Genomic DNA, 10844 nt, shown 5'->3' with positions numbered 1-10844 from the left:
ATGGTGCAGAGAGTTAAAACAAGAGGTGAGAAGGCAACATATTGCCTCCTCATTGCTTGTCAAATGCCTCTAAAAAGCGATGTGATCACAGAGTGACAGTTCTTGCTGCAAATTTAAACAAGCCCTTACAGTGCAGGTCTGTTGGTTCTGTATTGCAAATAATGATGTTACAGCGGTGGCAGCTGGACAGAGTGCCAAATACAGAAGAGGACTTTGGGAACCCATTGCATGGAAGGAGGAGCTGTCAAGAGTAAGGAATAAGTAAAAGGTTCTTTAACCACTTGCTGACCAGCCACCGTCATTATACTGTGGCAGGTCGGCACGTTCCAGCGAATCGCCGTAGCTGTACGCCGGCCCTTTAAACAGCTCTGGCACGCGATCGTGCCCGCTGCCCAGAGGGAGAAATCGCGGGCATGAGAGCCAGAACGGGAATGTGTGTGTGTGTAAACACACAAATCCCCATTCTGTCAGGAGAGGAGAGGCAGATAGTGTGTTCCTACTAAGTGGGAACAGCGATCTGGCATGAGAGCCAGAACAGGGATGTGTGTAAACACACAAATCCCGATTCTGTCAGGAGAGGAGAGACAGGTCCTGTGTTCCTACTAAATGGGAACAGCGATCTGGCTCCTCCTCTACTAAGTCACATGCCCATACAGTTAGAAACACCTAGCAGGGAACACATTTAATCCATTGATCGCCCCTTAGTGTTAACCCCTTCCCTACCAGTGACATTTACACAGTAATCAGTGCATTTTTATAGCACTGATTGCTGTATAAATGTCAATTGTCCCAAAAATGTGTCAAAAGTGTTCGATTTGTCCGCCACAATGTCGCAGTACCGCTAAAAATTGCAGATCGCCGCCATTACTAGTAAAAAAAATAAAATCATAAAAATGCCATAAATCTATTCCCTATTTTGTAAACGCTATAACTTTTGCGCAAACCAATCATTATATGCTTATTGTGATTTTTTTACCAAAAGCATGTAGAAGAATATATATCGGCCTAAACTGAGGAAGAATTTTTTTTTTTTTTAATTTTTTGGGGGGATATTTATCCACTTGACCACTGGGCACTTAAACCTCCTTCCTAACCAGACCAATTTTCAGCTTTCGGTGCTCTCACATTTTGAATGACAATTACTCAGTCATGCAACACTGTACCTATATGAAATTTCTGTCCTTTTTTCACACAAATAGAGCTTTCTTTTGGTGGTATTTAATCACCGCTGGGTTTTTTATTTTTTGCGCTATAAAAAAAAAAAGACCAAAAATTCTGTAAAAAAATGCATGTTTCTTTGTTTCTGTTATAAAATTTTGCAAATTAGTCAGTTTTCTTCATATATTTTGGCCAAAATTTTTACTGCTACATATCTTTGGTAAAAATAACCCAAATCGGTGTATATTATTTGGTCTTTGTGAAAGTTATAGAGTCCACAAGCTATGGTGCCAATCTCACCATCACACCTGAAGTGCTGACGGCCTATCTCATTTATTGAGACCCTAACAAGCCAGGAAAATGCAACTACCCCCCAAATGACCCCTTTTTAGAAAGTAGACATTCCAAGATATTTAGTAAGAGGCATGGTGAGTTTTTTGAAGTTGTAATTTTTTCCCACAATTCTTCGCAAAATCAAGATTTTTGTTTCTTTTTTTTTCACAAAATTGTTATATTAGCAGGTTATTTCTCACACACAGCATATGCATAGCACAAATTTCACCCCAAAACACATTCTGCTACTCCTCTTGAGTATGGCGATACCACATGTGTGAGACTTTTACACAGCGTGGCCACATACAGAGGCCCAACATGCAGGGAGCGCCTTCAGGCTTTCTTGGAGCATAAATTACACAAATAATTTCTTGACTACCTCTTACACTTTTGAAGGCCCTGGAGAACCAGGACAAAGGAAACGCCCCAAAAATGACCCCGTTTGGGAAAACAACCCGATGTATAATCTATGAGGCATATCGAGTCTTTTGAACATGTCATTTTTTTCTACAAGTTTTTGGAAAAGTATAAAGAAAATGAAAACGCATTTTTTTTTTTTACACAACGTTGTCCATTTACAGAATATTTCTAACACATAGCATGTACATACCAAAAATTACACCCCAAAATGGATTCTCCTACTCCTCCTGAGTACGGCAATACCACATGTGTGAGACTTTTCCACAGCATGGCCACATACAGAGGACCAACATTCAGAGAGCACCATCAGGTGTTCTAGGGGCATAAGTTTCAAATCTAATTTGAATACCTATTACACTTTTGTGAGGCACTGTAGTGGCATGGATGTGGCATGGATGATAACTGATGTGGCATGGATGAGCATGAATGGGGATGGATGAGCATGAATGAGTATGGCCGGGTACGGCTGAGTACGGATGGGTACGACTGAGTATGGCTGGGTATAGATGGGATGGCTGGGTACAGCTGAGTATGGCTGGGTATGACTGAGTACGGCTGGGTATGGCTGAGTACTGGGAATCGTGGGAGTTGTAGTTTGAGACATCAGCCATAAAGTAGGGCCAATTGACCCTTTACATTACAGTTCCCAGAGAATGCTAAGGATAAGGAGGAGATGAAAGGGTTTTTACCAGACTGCAGAAGAAACACCTTCCTCTTGGTGCCAAAGGAACTGAGAGCACATCTACCTACATGCCTACCTGACTGTTGTGAGGCCAGACCACTGGGGACCAAGTTTGAGGCCTGGGAGAAAAGACACCAAGCGTAGAGCCGCATGGACCACAGCATCGCACCTGCACCATTGCTGTAGCGAGATCAGAGTGTGGTCTCACCCTCCTCCCACTACTGGCCACCAGAGGCATTCTGTGGAGAGACAGAGGGGGCCCCCTCTCACAGCGAGAGTTCACAGCCACACCACAGGCACAGGTAAGAGGGCTTACTTCCTATTGTTCACACTGATTGCAGGGACTGAGTCACTAGAGCAGGGATATTCAATTAGCAGACCTCCAGCTGGTGCAGAACTACAAGTCCCATGAGGCATAGCACATTGACTATATGGCATCTTTACCACACCGATACCTCACTTATAACGCACCTATATTGCCTCTGTATTTCTCTAGACTGCATCTATTCTACAACACTACTACATCTATTCAGTACATATACTAGATCCTTACTGCATGCTGGTTTACTAAGTGCGTCAATAAGTGCACCAATGCTTCTTAAAGGACCCCAACAATAGCCAGCAGATGAACAACCCATAGGACTGCCTCCTCTTCCAAGCATTCTTCTAGCCCTTACTCATTATTCATTTACCATGTAACCCCACCCAGTGAGCCTAGGCCTAGTGTAGTCACCAGTAAGACACCTTAGCAGTATAGCCTCCTGAACTCCTTACTACTTTACTGTCCATTGCTCTTTGGTAAATTTGTTACTCTTTATGCTGATCTGGCACAAAGTCTCATCTTATGCCTAATGTTTGCTATTAGTTCCATTATATGTCAAATTGTGTTATTACAATTGCCAACCCATCTTTATGCTTTCTTTCATTACTATCCATACTGTGTGGCAATATACCAAGTTTGTCATTACTTTGAGTGATTTTTCTGTGATATCACATGCTTAAACACTTGACCTAGTGTGTCACAGGGGTTGAAGTTCTTGAGGAGGTTGTGGCAGAGAACAGAGGGCCCATCCTGACCAGTGGCTCCTACAGGAGTAGCACTACATATGGTCTAGGGGTGAGGTGCTAATACCCACCTTGAAGAAAAGTAATTATTTGCATTCGGAATCTGGAGTTCTCAGGGATAAGCTAAGAATACAGTTTTAAAAATGAGTATGTACTGGAATCCTCAGTACAAGCACCAAGCCAGTGAAGGTTTTAGTATATAAAGATTTGAAACCTCTCAATGGAAGCGGCATGCCCTTAGCAGCTCTGCAGTGACAGCTCATATCAATAAGACATGATTAATGGACAATTAGTAACAGCTGTTTGGGATTCCCCTTTGATATAAAGGTCTGTGCGCAGTGCGAAATTCTGCTGGTACTCAACACCTACAGACACCAGGCGATTTTTTCCTCACTGAAACTGAGACAAGCTCAGCTGAAAACTGCTTTCTTTCAGTTTGCAAACAAGTCAAATCTGTGAAACGCAAATTAAAGGGCAGCTGCATCCAAACAGACTTTAGGAGATCTGTAGAAACTGTATTACAAAGACTGCAGCATCAATGCTACTCTTGCTTGTTCGTTAGAGAACATTATACTGGGGATGCCCACTATGAGTTTTATCCTTCCTGTAAGTCCACCACCTATCATGACAATCCTTTATCTAGCTGAAGTATGAAATTGATTTGAATTTTAAAGTAGATGTACCTTATCTGAATGCCATTTTGTTTGCTAAAGCACTACGTACTGAAGGATTCTTGCATCCACTACCGGTCTGCTTGTGTGGACTTTGGTGATGGTTGCATAACATTTATCAAATTGGGTTTCCTGATGTGCCGCCCTTCCCTTATATACTGTATGAGCCAGTGGGTGTCACTGTTACCATTGGCTAGTGTTGGAAAGGCAACGTGTCGAAGCGTATGGGTGCTCCTCTGTCCCGGGGACAACTCGGTGGAGGTGGTCCTCCGAGTTGCATTCTGGGAGAGGGTATTTATGGGACAGACGCCATATTTTGAGTTCGTTTTCAGCCACCTGCTGGCACTCCTGGCCGACAGGTATGCGTTAGAGTGCTACCTTGTGGTCCTCCGTTCCGGAGGCCCGCCCCGCTGCGGTGCATGGGTGGGCCCAGAAGCATGTCTGGGGCCTACCACAGCAGCCGAGGAATGGTCCTGAGCTGTCTATCCAGAGTGAAGAAGCTGGACAACCGAGAAGTTCCCAGGGGAGGATCCGTCATGGAAGGATCATGCAGAGTGCTGGTCTGGAGAGGGGCCTGGTGACTCGGAGGATGTATCCTAAAGTAGTTCTACAGCATAGTACTGCCAGGTTGGCTTAGAGGTCCAAGTACTATGTCTATTCAATATTCCAGTCGCACACGTTCCCAGACAAACGGCAATAGAGCATTAACGGGTGCTGTAACGATTACCAGTGGGGTTCTGGAAGCATCAAACAGAAGTACATCTTCGCCAGCACACCATGGATCAGCAAACAAGATTGTCCAAAAAAGGTTTTTAATCGAAAACGGTCACATCACAAGGGAGGTGATGTGACCGTTTTCGATTAAAAACCTTTTTTGGACAATCTTGTTTGCTGATCCATGGTGTGCTGGCGAAGATGTACTTCAAGTACTATGTCTGACATTCACTGCAAAGTTTATTACATCCTGTGGCAGAGGATTGTACGGATTTATTTCAAGTAAGTCTGTGGCAGAGACTTTTGTTCGTGCTACGTACTGGCTGCTAGGCTAGTGAGAGAGGCCTATCCAGGCGAGCAAAGATTGTGTCCCACAAGGGGATCGCATCCGATTACAATATTCAACTTCAAAGGATGTTCTCAAGAATCCTAAAGAAAGGTATTTGAGCTTCCCTGTAGCTTCCCTCCTGCCTCTTTCCTGCTACTTCCTTCGTTACTTGGTTCAATAAAGCATTGAAAATGTATTCAAGTGTTGGTGCTTTTATCATCCAGAGGTAAACTCAACGGAACCCTAGACCCGGTGCCGGTGAAGCAGGGGTGTCGAGAGTGAAGGTAACAAGCCCGCTTAAACCAGCAGCTCCACCTTGAGTTATTGCAACATGTGGGGGTGTCGTCTGGGATTTGTTGACCATCAATTCTTGCAACCCAGAGAGGTGTTTCAATGGGAGTTTATGGTGAAGGCTGGACTTTGTCATTTTCTTAGGAAGAGAAGAGGTTAAAAGTTGCAGGACTTTATTTCTGAGTGCGTAGGTGGCGGGCGCCAGTAAAAGCCCGGGAGCTACGTGATCAGAAGAACAAGTGGGAGGAGCCTACCCTACTTGATACCGTGTGGGACGCGTGTATGTGTTTGGCGCCAGAGAAGAAGAGAGGCCTTGTGATCGTGCTGAGAAGATCAGAGTGTGGCCATGTCTTTTTCAGCGATGCAGTGGATTATGGGACCGAGAATGTTCCCTGCAAGCACCGCGTTGAATACTGTGCTGACCGGAACCCTGCTTACAGATACCGGAGTTCATCTTAAGCCACAGGGGAGGTTTGTTCTGTATACCTCAGGAGATATTGAGGGACTGGGCATGATTTGCCATAAATGTGAAGGACTGGCCATACATCTCTGTCCATTTGGCCGATGTCCGCAGTGTGGAGAGTACTTGTTTGTGGTGGAGCAACCTACCATGTCGCCCCGTGCTTATCGGATGGATTGGGCAACAGGTATCGCCACAGTAGAAGCTGCTATTACTACTGAGAGAGAGCGGCAGGCCGTCACTTTGCCTGTTGTTGCCGAGAATGTTCCGGAGAGAGACACTGCTGTTGCCGTCTCATCAGTGGACATTGCTTTAAATTCTGAGTCCACCACGTCTGTCTCTGTTGTACCTGTACAGAGGAAGGTGGGATATGTGAAGGCTTCCCGCGGCCGTGGCCGAGGCCTACCCCCGAGGTTACCCGGACCGGATCCATAAAAGTCCACGACAGGAACAGGTAAGCAGCTGATGGGGAATGTATCTGGGACTGTAAATAAATATCTGCCAGCGAAAGAGTTTGGAGATTCGGAAATAGAATCCATGTCGGATCTTTCCGATGATAATGACCTATTTGAGACTATGTCACAAGAACTGTTATGGTCACAAGGCGAGGATGTCGCCTCTGCTATGATTTTCCCTGAATGGACAGCCCTGAGTTCTGAGAAGACATCACCCTGTGTGGAGTCACACAACACTATAAATGAGGCTTTGCTCCTGAAGTTGTACGGTATATATGTGTGTGTTTAACATGTTTTCCTTTTCAGGAACCATTTGATCTCCTATCAAGCTGTGAGGCTTCTCAGCTAGATAGATAGTGAGGTTGTGTACAGTCATAGGATGGTTTTGTTTACGGATGTGAACATATTGTTTTATAGATGTTAATCTCATAATGTCTTTCCACTGTCTTTCCTTCTTCTTTATCTATCCAAGTTCAAAGCCCAAGTACCTACTCCCATGTTTGGGAGTTATTATCATTATTTTTGGACAGACGTTGGGGACAACGTCTATTGTAGTGGGGGGAGTATGTAGCGCTGGTAGATTTCTGATCAACCAACTGATAGGTAAATTTAGTAAATTGCTCATTAGGGGAGTTAGATTTGCCACTGTTCCAGCTTGGCTGACATTGCGTGTGGTTCCACACTGAGCCGGTGGGTGTCACTGTTATCATTGGCTAGTGTTGGAAAAGGCAACGTGTCGAAGCGTATGGGTGCTCCTCTGTCCCGAGGACAACTCGGTGGAGGTGGTCCTCCGAGTTGCATTCTGGGAGAGGGTATTTATGGGACAGACGCCATATTTTGAGTTCATTTTCAGCCACCTGCTGACCCTCCTGGCCGACAGGTATGCGTTAGAGTGCTACCTCGTGGTACTCCGTTCCGAAAAGGCCCGCGCCGCTGCGGTGCGTGGGTGGGCCCACGAGGAATGGTCCTGAGCTGTCTATCCAGAGTGAAGAAGCTGGACAACCGAGAAGATCCCAGGGGAGGACCCATCATGGAAGGATCATGCAGAGTGCTGGTCTGGAGAGGGGCCTGGTGACTCGGTTGGAGGACGTATCCTAAAGTAGTTCTACTGCATAGTACTGCCAGGTTGGCTTAGAGGTCCAAGTACTGTATCTGACATTCACTGCAAAGTTTAATACATCCTGTGGCAGAGGATTGTATGGATTTATTTCAAGCAAGTCTGTGGCAGAGACTTTTGTTCGTGCTACGTACTGGCTGCTAGGCTAGTGAGAGAGGCCTATCCAGGCTAGCAAAGATTGTGTCCCACAAGGGGATCGCATTCGATTACAATATTCATCTTCAAAGGACGTTCTCAAGAATCCTAAAGAAAGGTATTTGAGCTTCCCTGTAGCTTCCCTCCTGCCTCTTTCCTGCTACTTCCTTCGTTACTTGGTTCAATAAAGCATTGAAAATGTATTCAAGTGTTGGTGCTTTTATCGTCCAGAGGTAAACTCAACGGAACCCTAGACCCGGTGCCGGTGAAGCAGGAGTGTCGAGAGTGAAGGTAACAAGCCCGCTTAAACCAGCAGCTCCGCCGAGAGTTATTGCTACATACTTAAAGTGAGACATGTAAAAATATATGTGATAAATGATCAGTACTTGTGATGTAATAAATATCCAATGAAAAACCATAAGGGGAAATCAAAGTCCGTCCAACATGTACTTTATACATAAATAAATTGTATACCTACAGATAAATGTCTCTAAAAAAATCCACTGTTTCTGCTTCCAAATTTCAATATATGCTCTCTTGGTGCTCACAGTCAAACTGTGCACTCAGCAAACTTCCATGACCCTTTTAACTTAATAAGTGGGTCCACAATAGCTTATATTTACATTGTCCTTCCAGGCATCTTTTCAGCCTTCTAAGTCACCCCCATCCAGCTTCTGATTGTTGCACCATTCAGTACTCTAAACACATTTTGGCCATCATGAATAAATGGAAAGCCATAGTGCAGTAATTGTTATTGCAATAGTAAAAATAAAACACTTCCAGGGACGCATTCACTTTAAAAATACAAACACCAGCATTCAATAGGGTTACTATACTGCGTGGATCCAAGATTCTAGATCCAAGTCTAGTTTGCAGATACAAAATGTACTTTGGAGATGGTTGCATAACATTTATCAAATTGGGTTTCCTGAAGGTGACAACAATGGTCTACACCATGTGTTTTTAAACAGCAGCTTGTAGTCACCAACACAATAAAGTGCCGCTCTTCCCTTATATACTGTATATATATATAAATACAGTGCTCTTATACTTAAAGTGAGAGATGTAAAAAATATATGTGATAAATGATCAGTACACGTGATTTAATGAAAAACCATAAAGGGAAATCAAAGTCTGTTCAACGTGTACTTTATACATAAATGAATTGTATACCTACAGATAAAAGTCTCTAAAAAAATCCAGTGTTTCTTCTTCCAAATTTCCTTGTCAAAAGAAGTTTATTGAGTATACAATGTTATAAAGATACATAAAGTAAGTTTACAAGGATCTATAAAGTAAGCTCATTGTTTTACAGTAGGGTTTATATAGGTAAATATCATGAAATTTCAAATATTAAACATTGGGTTCACGTAAACCTAAATTAAAGATATATATAATTTCCTTAGTTACTTTTGTAGGTATTTAAATGATTTATACCTACTATACATATTGTTTACAAGTAGAGTGTATATAGGTCAAATAAATTCTGATAATGAGCTTTAATCGTAAGGTGGAGAAAAGGAAAGAGAAAGAAGAAAAAGGGTTGAAAGGTAGAGGTATGGTCCACAAGGTTGTCCCGCTCGTCAGTTTATTATTCTTTTTAGTTCTCTTTGAAGCCTTAGAATGGGTGTCTCTGTAAGTCATTTAATCTGTTACCATGGCAACAGGACAGAGTCATTGAAGTTTGACAGGAACTGTTGTTTTATCCAAGGATGCCAAAGTTTTTCAAATTTTGGAATTTGATTTTGATCGATGGCTACCATCTCATTAGTTTGAATTGAGAGAGTGTTAACCATTCCGGTTTTAGATTAAGTAAAGTTAAATATGGATCTGGTTGTATTATTTTTTTAAATATTTTAGATGCAATCACGAAGACTTCCTTCCAGAAGGTTTGGATTACTGGGCACGTCCACCATATGTGTAAATATGTGCCTATTTCTGGGCATCCTCGAAAACAAAGAGCTGAGGTATTAGGTGAATATTTTGCCACTCTAGCGGGTACAAGGTACCAGCGAGTTAGGACTTTATAATTTGTCTCCAGTGCTAAGATGTTGGGTGAAGATGACTTAGATGTGAGCCATATGTTAGACCAGTCCGTGTCTTCTAAAGTTCGTCCCAGGTCCTCCTCCCACCTCTGAACGTAAGAGGGTCTATTAAGATTTGCTACCCCATATAATTGATTATAAAGTGATGAAATTGTACCTTTAGCAAATGGATCTTTTGTACAGATTGATTCAAAAATGGATAATTGGGATAATGGTGTATCCCCCTTTAGGAATGGTGTATAGAAATTTTTGATTTGGAGATATCTAAATATCTCAGAGTTTGGTAGATCATATTTTTCTCTAAGCGATGGGAATGAAAGGAATGATTTAGATGCTATGAAGTCATTTAGTGTCTGAATGCCTGATGTTGTCCAAGCTTTAAAAGAATTTGGGTAGATCCATGCCGGATAAAAGGCCGGATTTCTGATAAAAGAAAGGAGAGGATTGTGTGGAGATTTTAACTGATATTTGGTTTTTAGTTTATCCCAGAGAGATAAGAAGTGTTTAGTTATGGGATTATGAATTTTAAAGCGGTCTTTAGGATCAAGCCATAATAAATTTGATATTAATAGAGGGTCATTTTCTGAAGCCTCTATAAATACCCATAATGGGATTTCCTGTTTTGCATGGTATTTGGACAGACTGGCCAAATGTGCTGCTCTGTAGTAGTTAGTAAAATTAGGGTATCCCAGGCCTCCTTTATTTTTGGGAAGATGTAGTGTGTGTATAGGTATACGTGGTTTAGAAGAGCCCCATATAAACGAAGTTGCTCTTTTTTGTACTATTCTCAAAAAATAGGAAGGAATTGGAATAGGGAGGACTCTGAATAGATAAAGCAATTTGGGTAGAATAGTCATTTTGATTGCATTAATCTTCCCCATCCAGGATAAAGGAAGTTGCGACCATTGTTTTATTAGATTTGTGATCTGTCTTAATACAGGAGGATAACTGGTTGAGAATAAGTCAGAAT

The sequence above is a fragment of the Aquarana catesbeiana genome, linkage group LG09, assembly GCF_042186555.1.
Source record: "Aquarana catesbeiana isolate 2022-GZ linkage group LG09, ASM4218655v1, whole genome shotgun sequence".
NCBI classification, from domain to species: domain Eukaryota; kingdom Metazoa; phylum Chordata; class Amphibia; order Anura; family Ranidae; genus Aquarana; species Aquarana catesbeiana.
Note: the sequence above shows the minus strand (reverse complement) of the source record.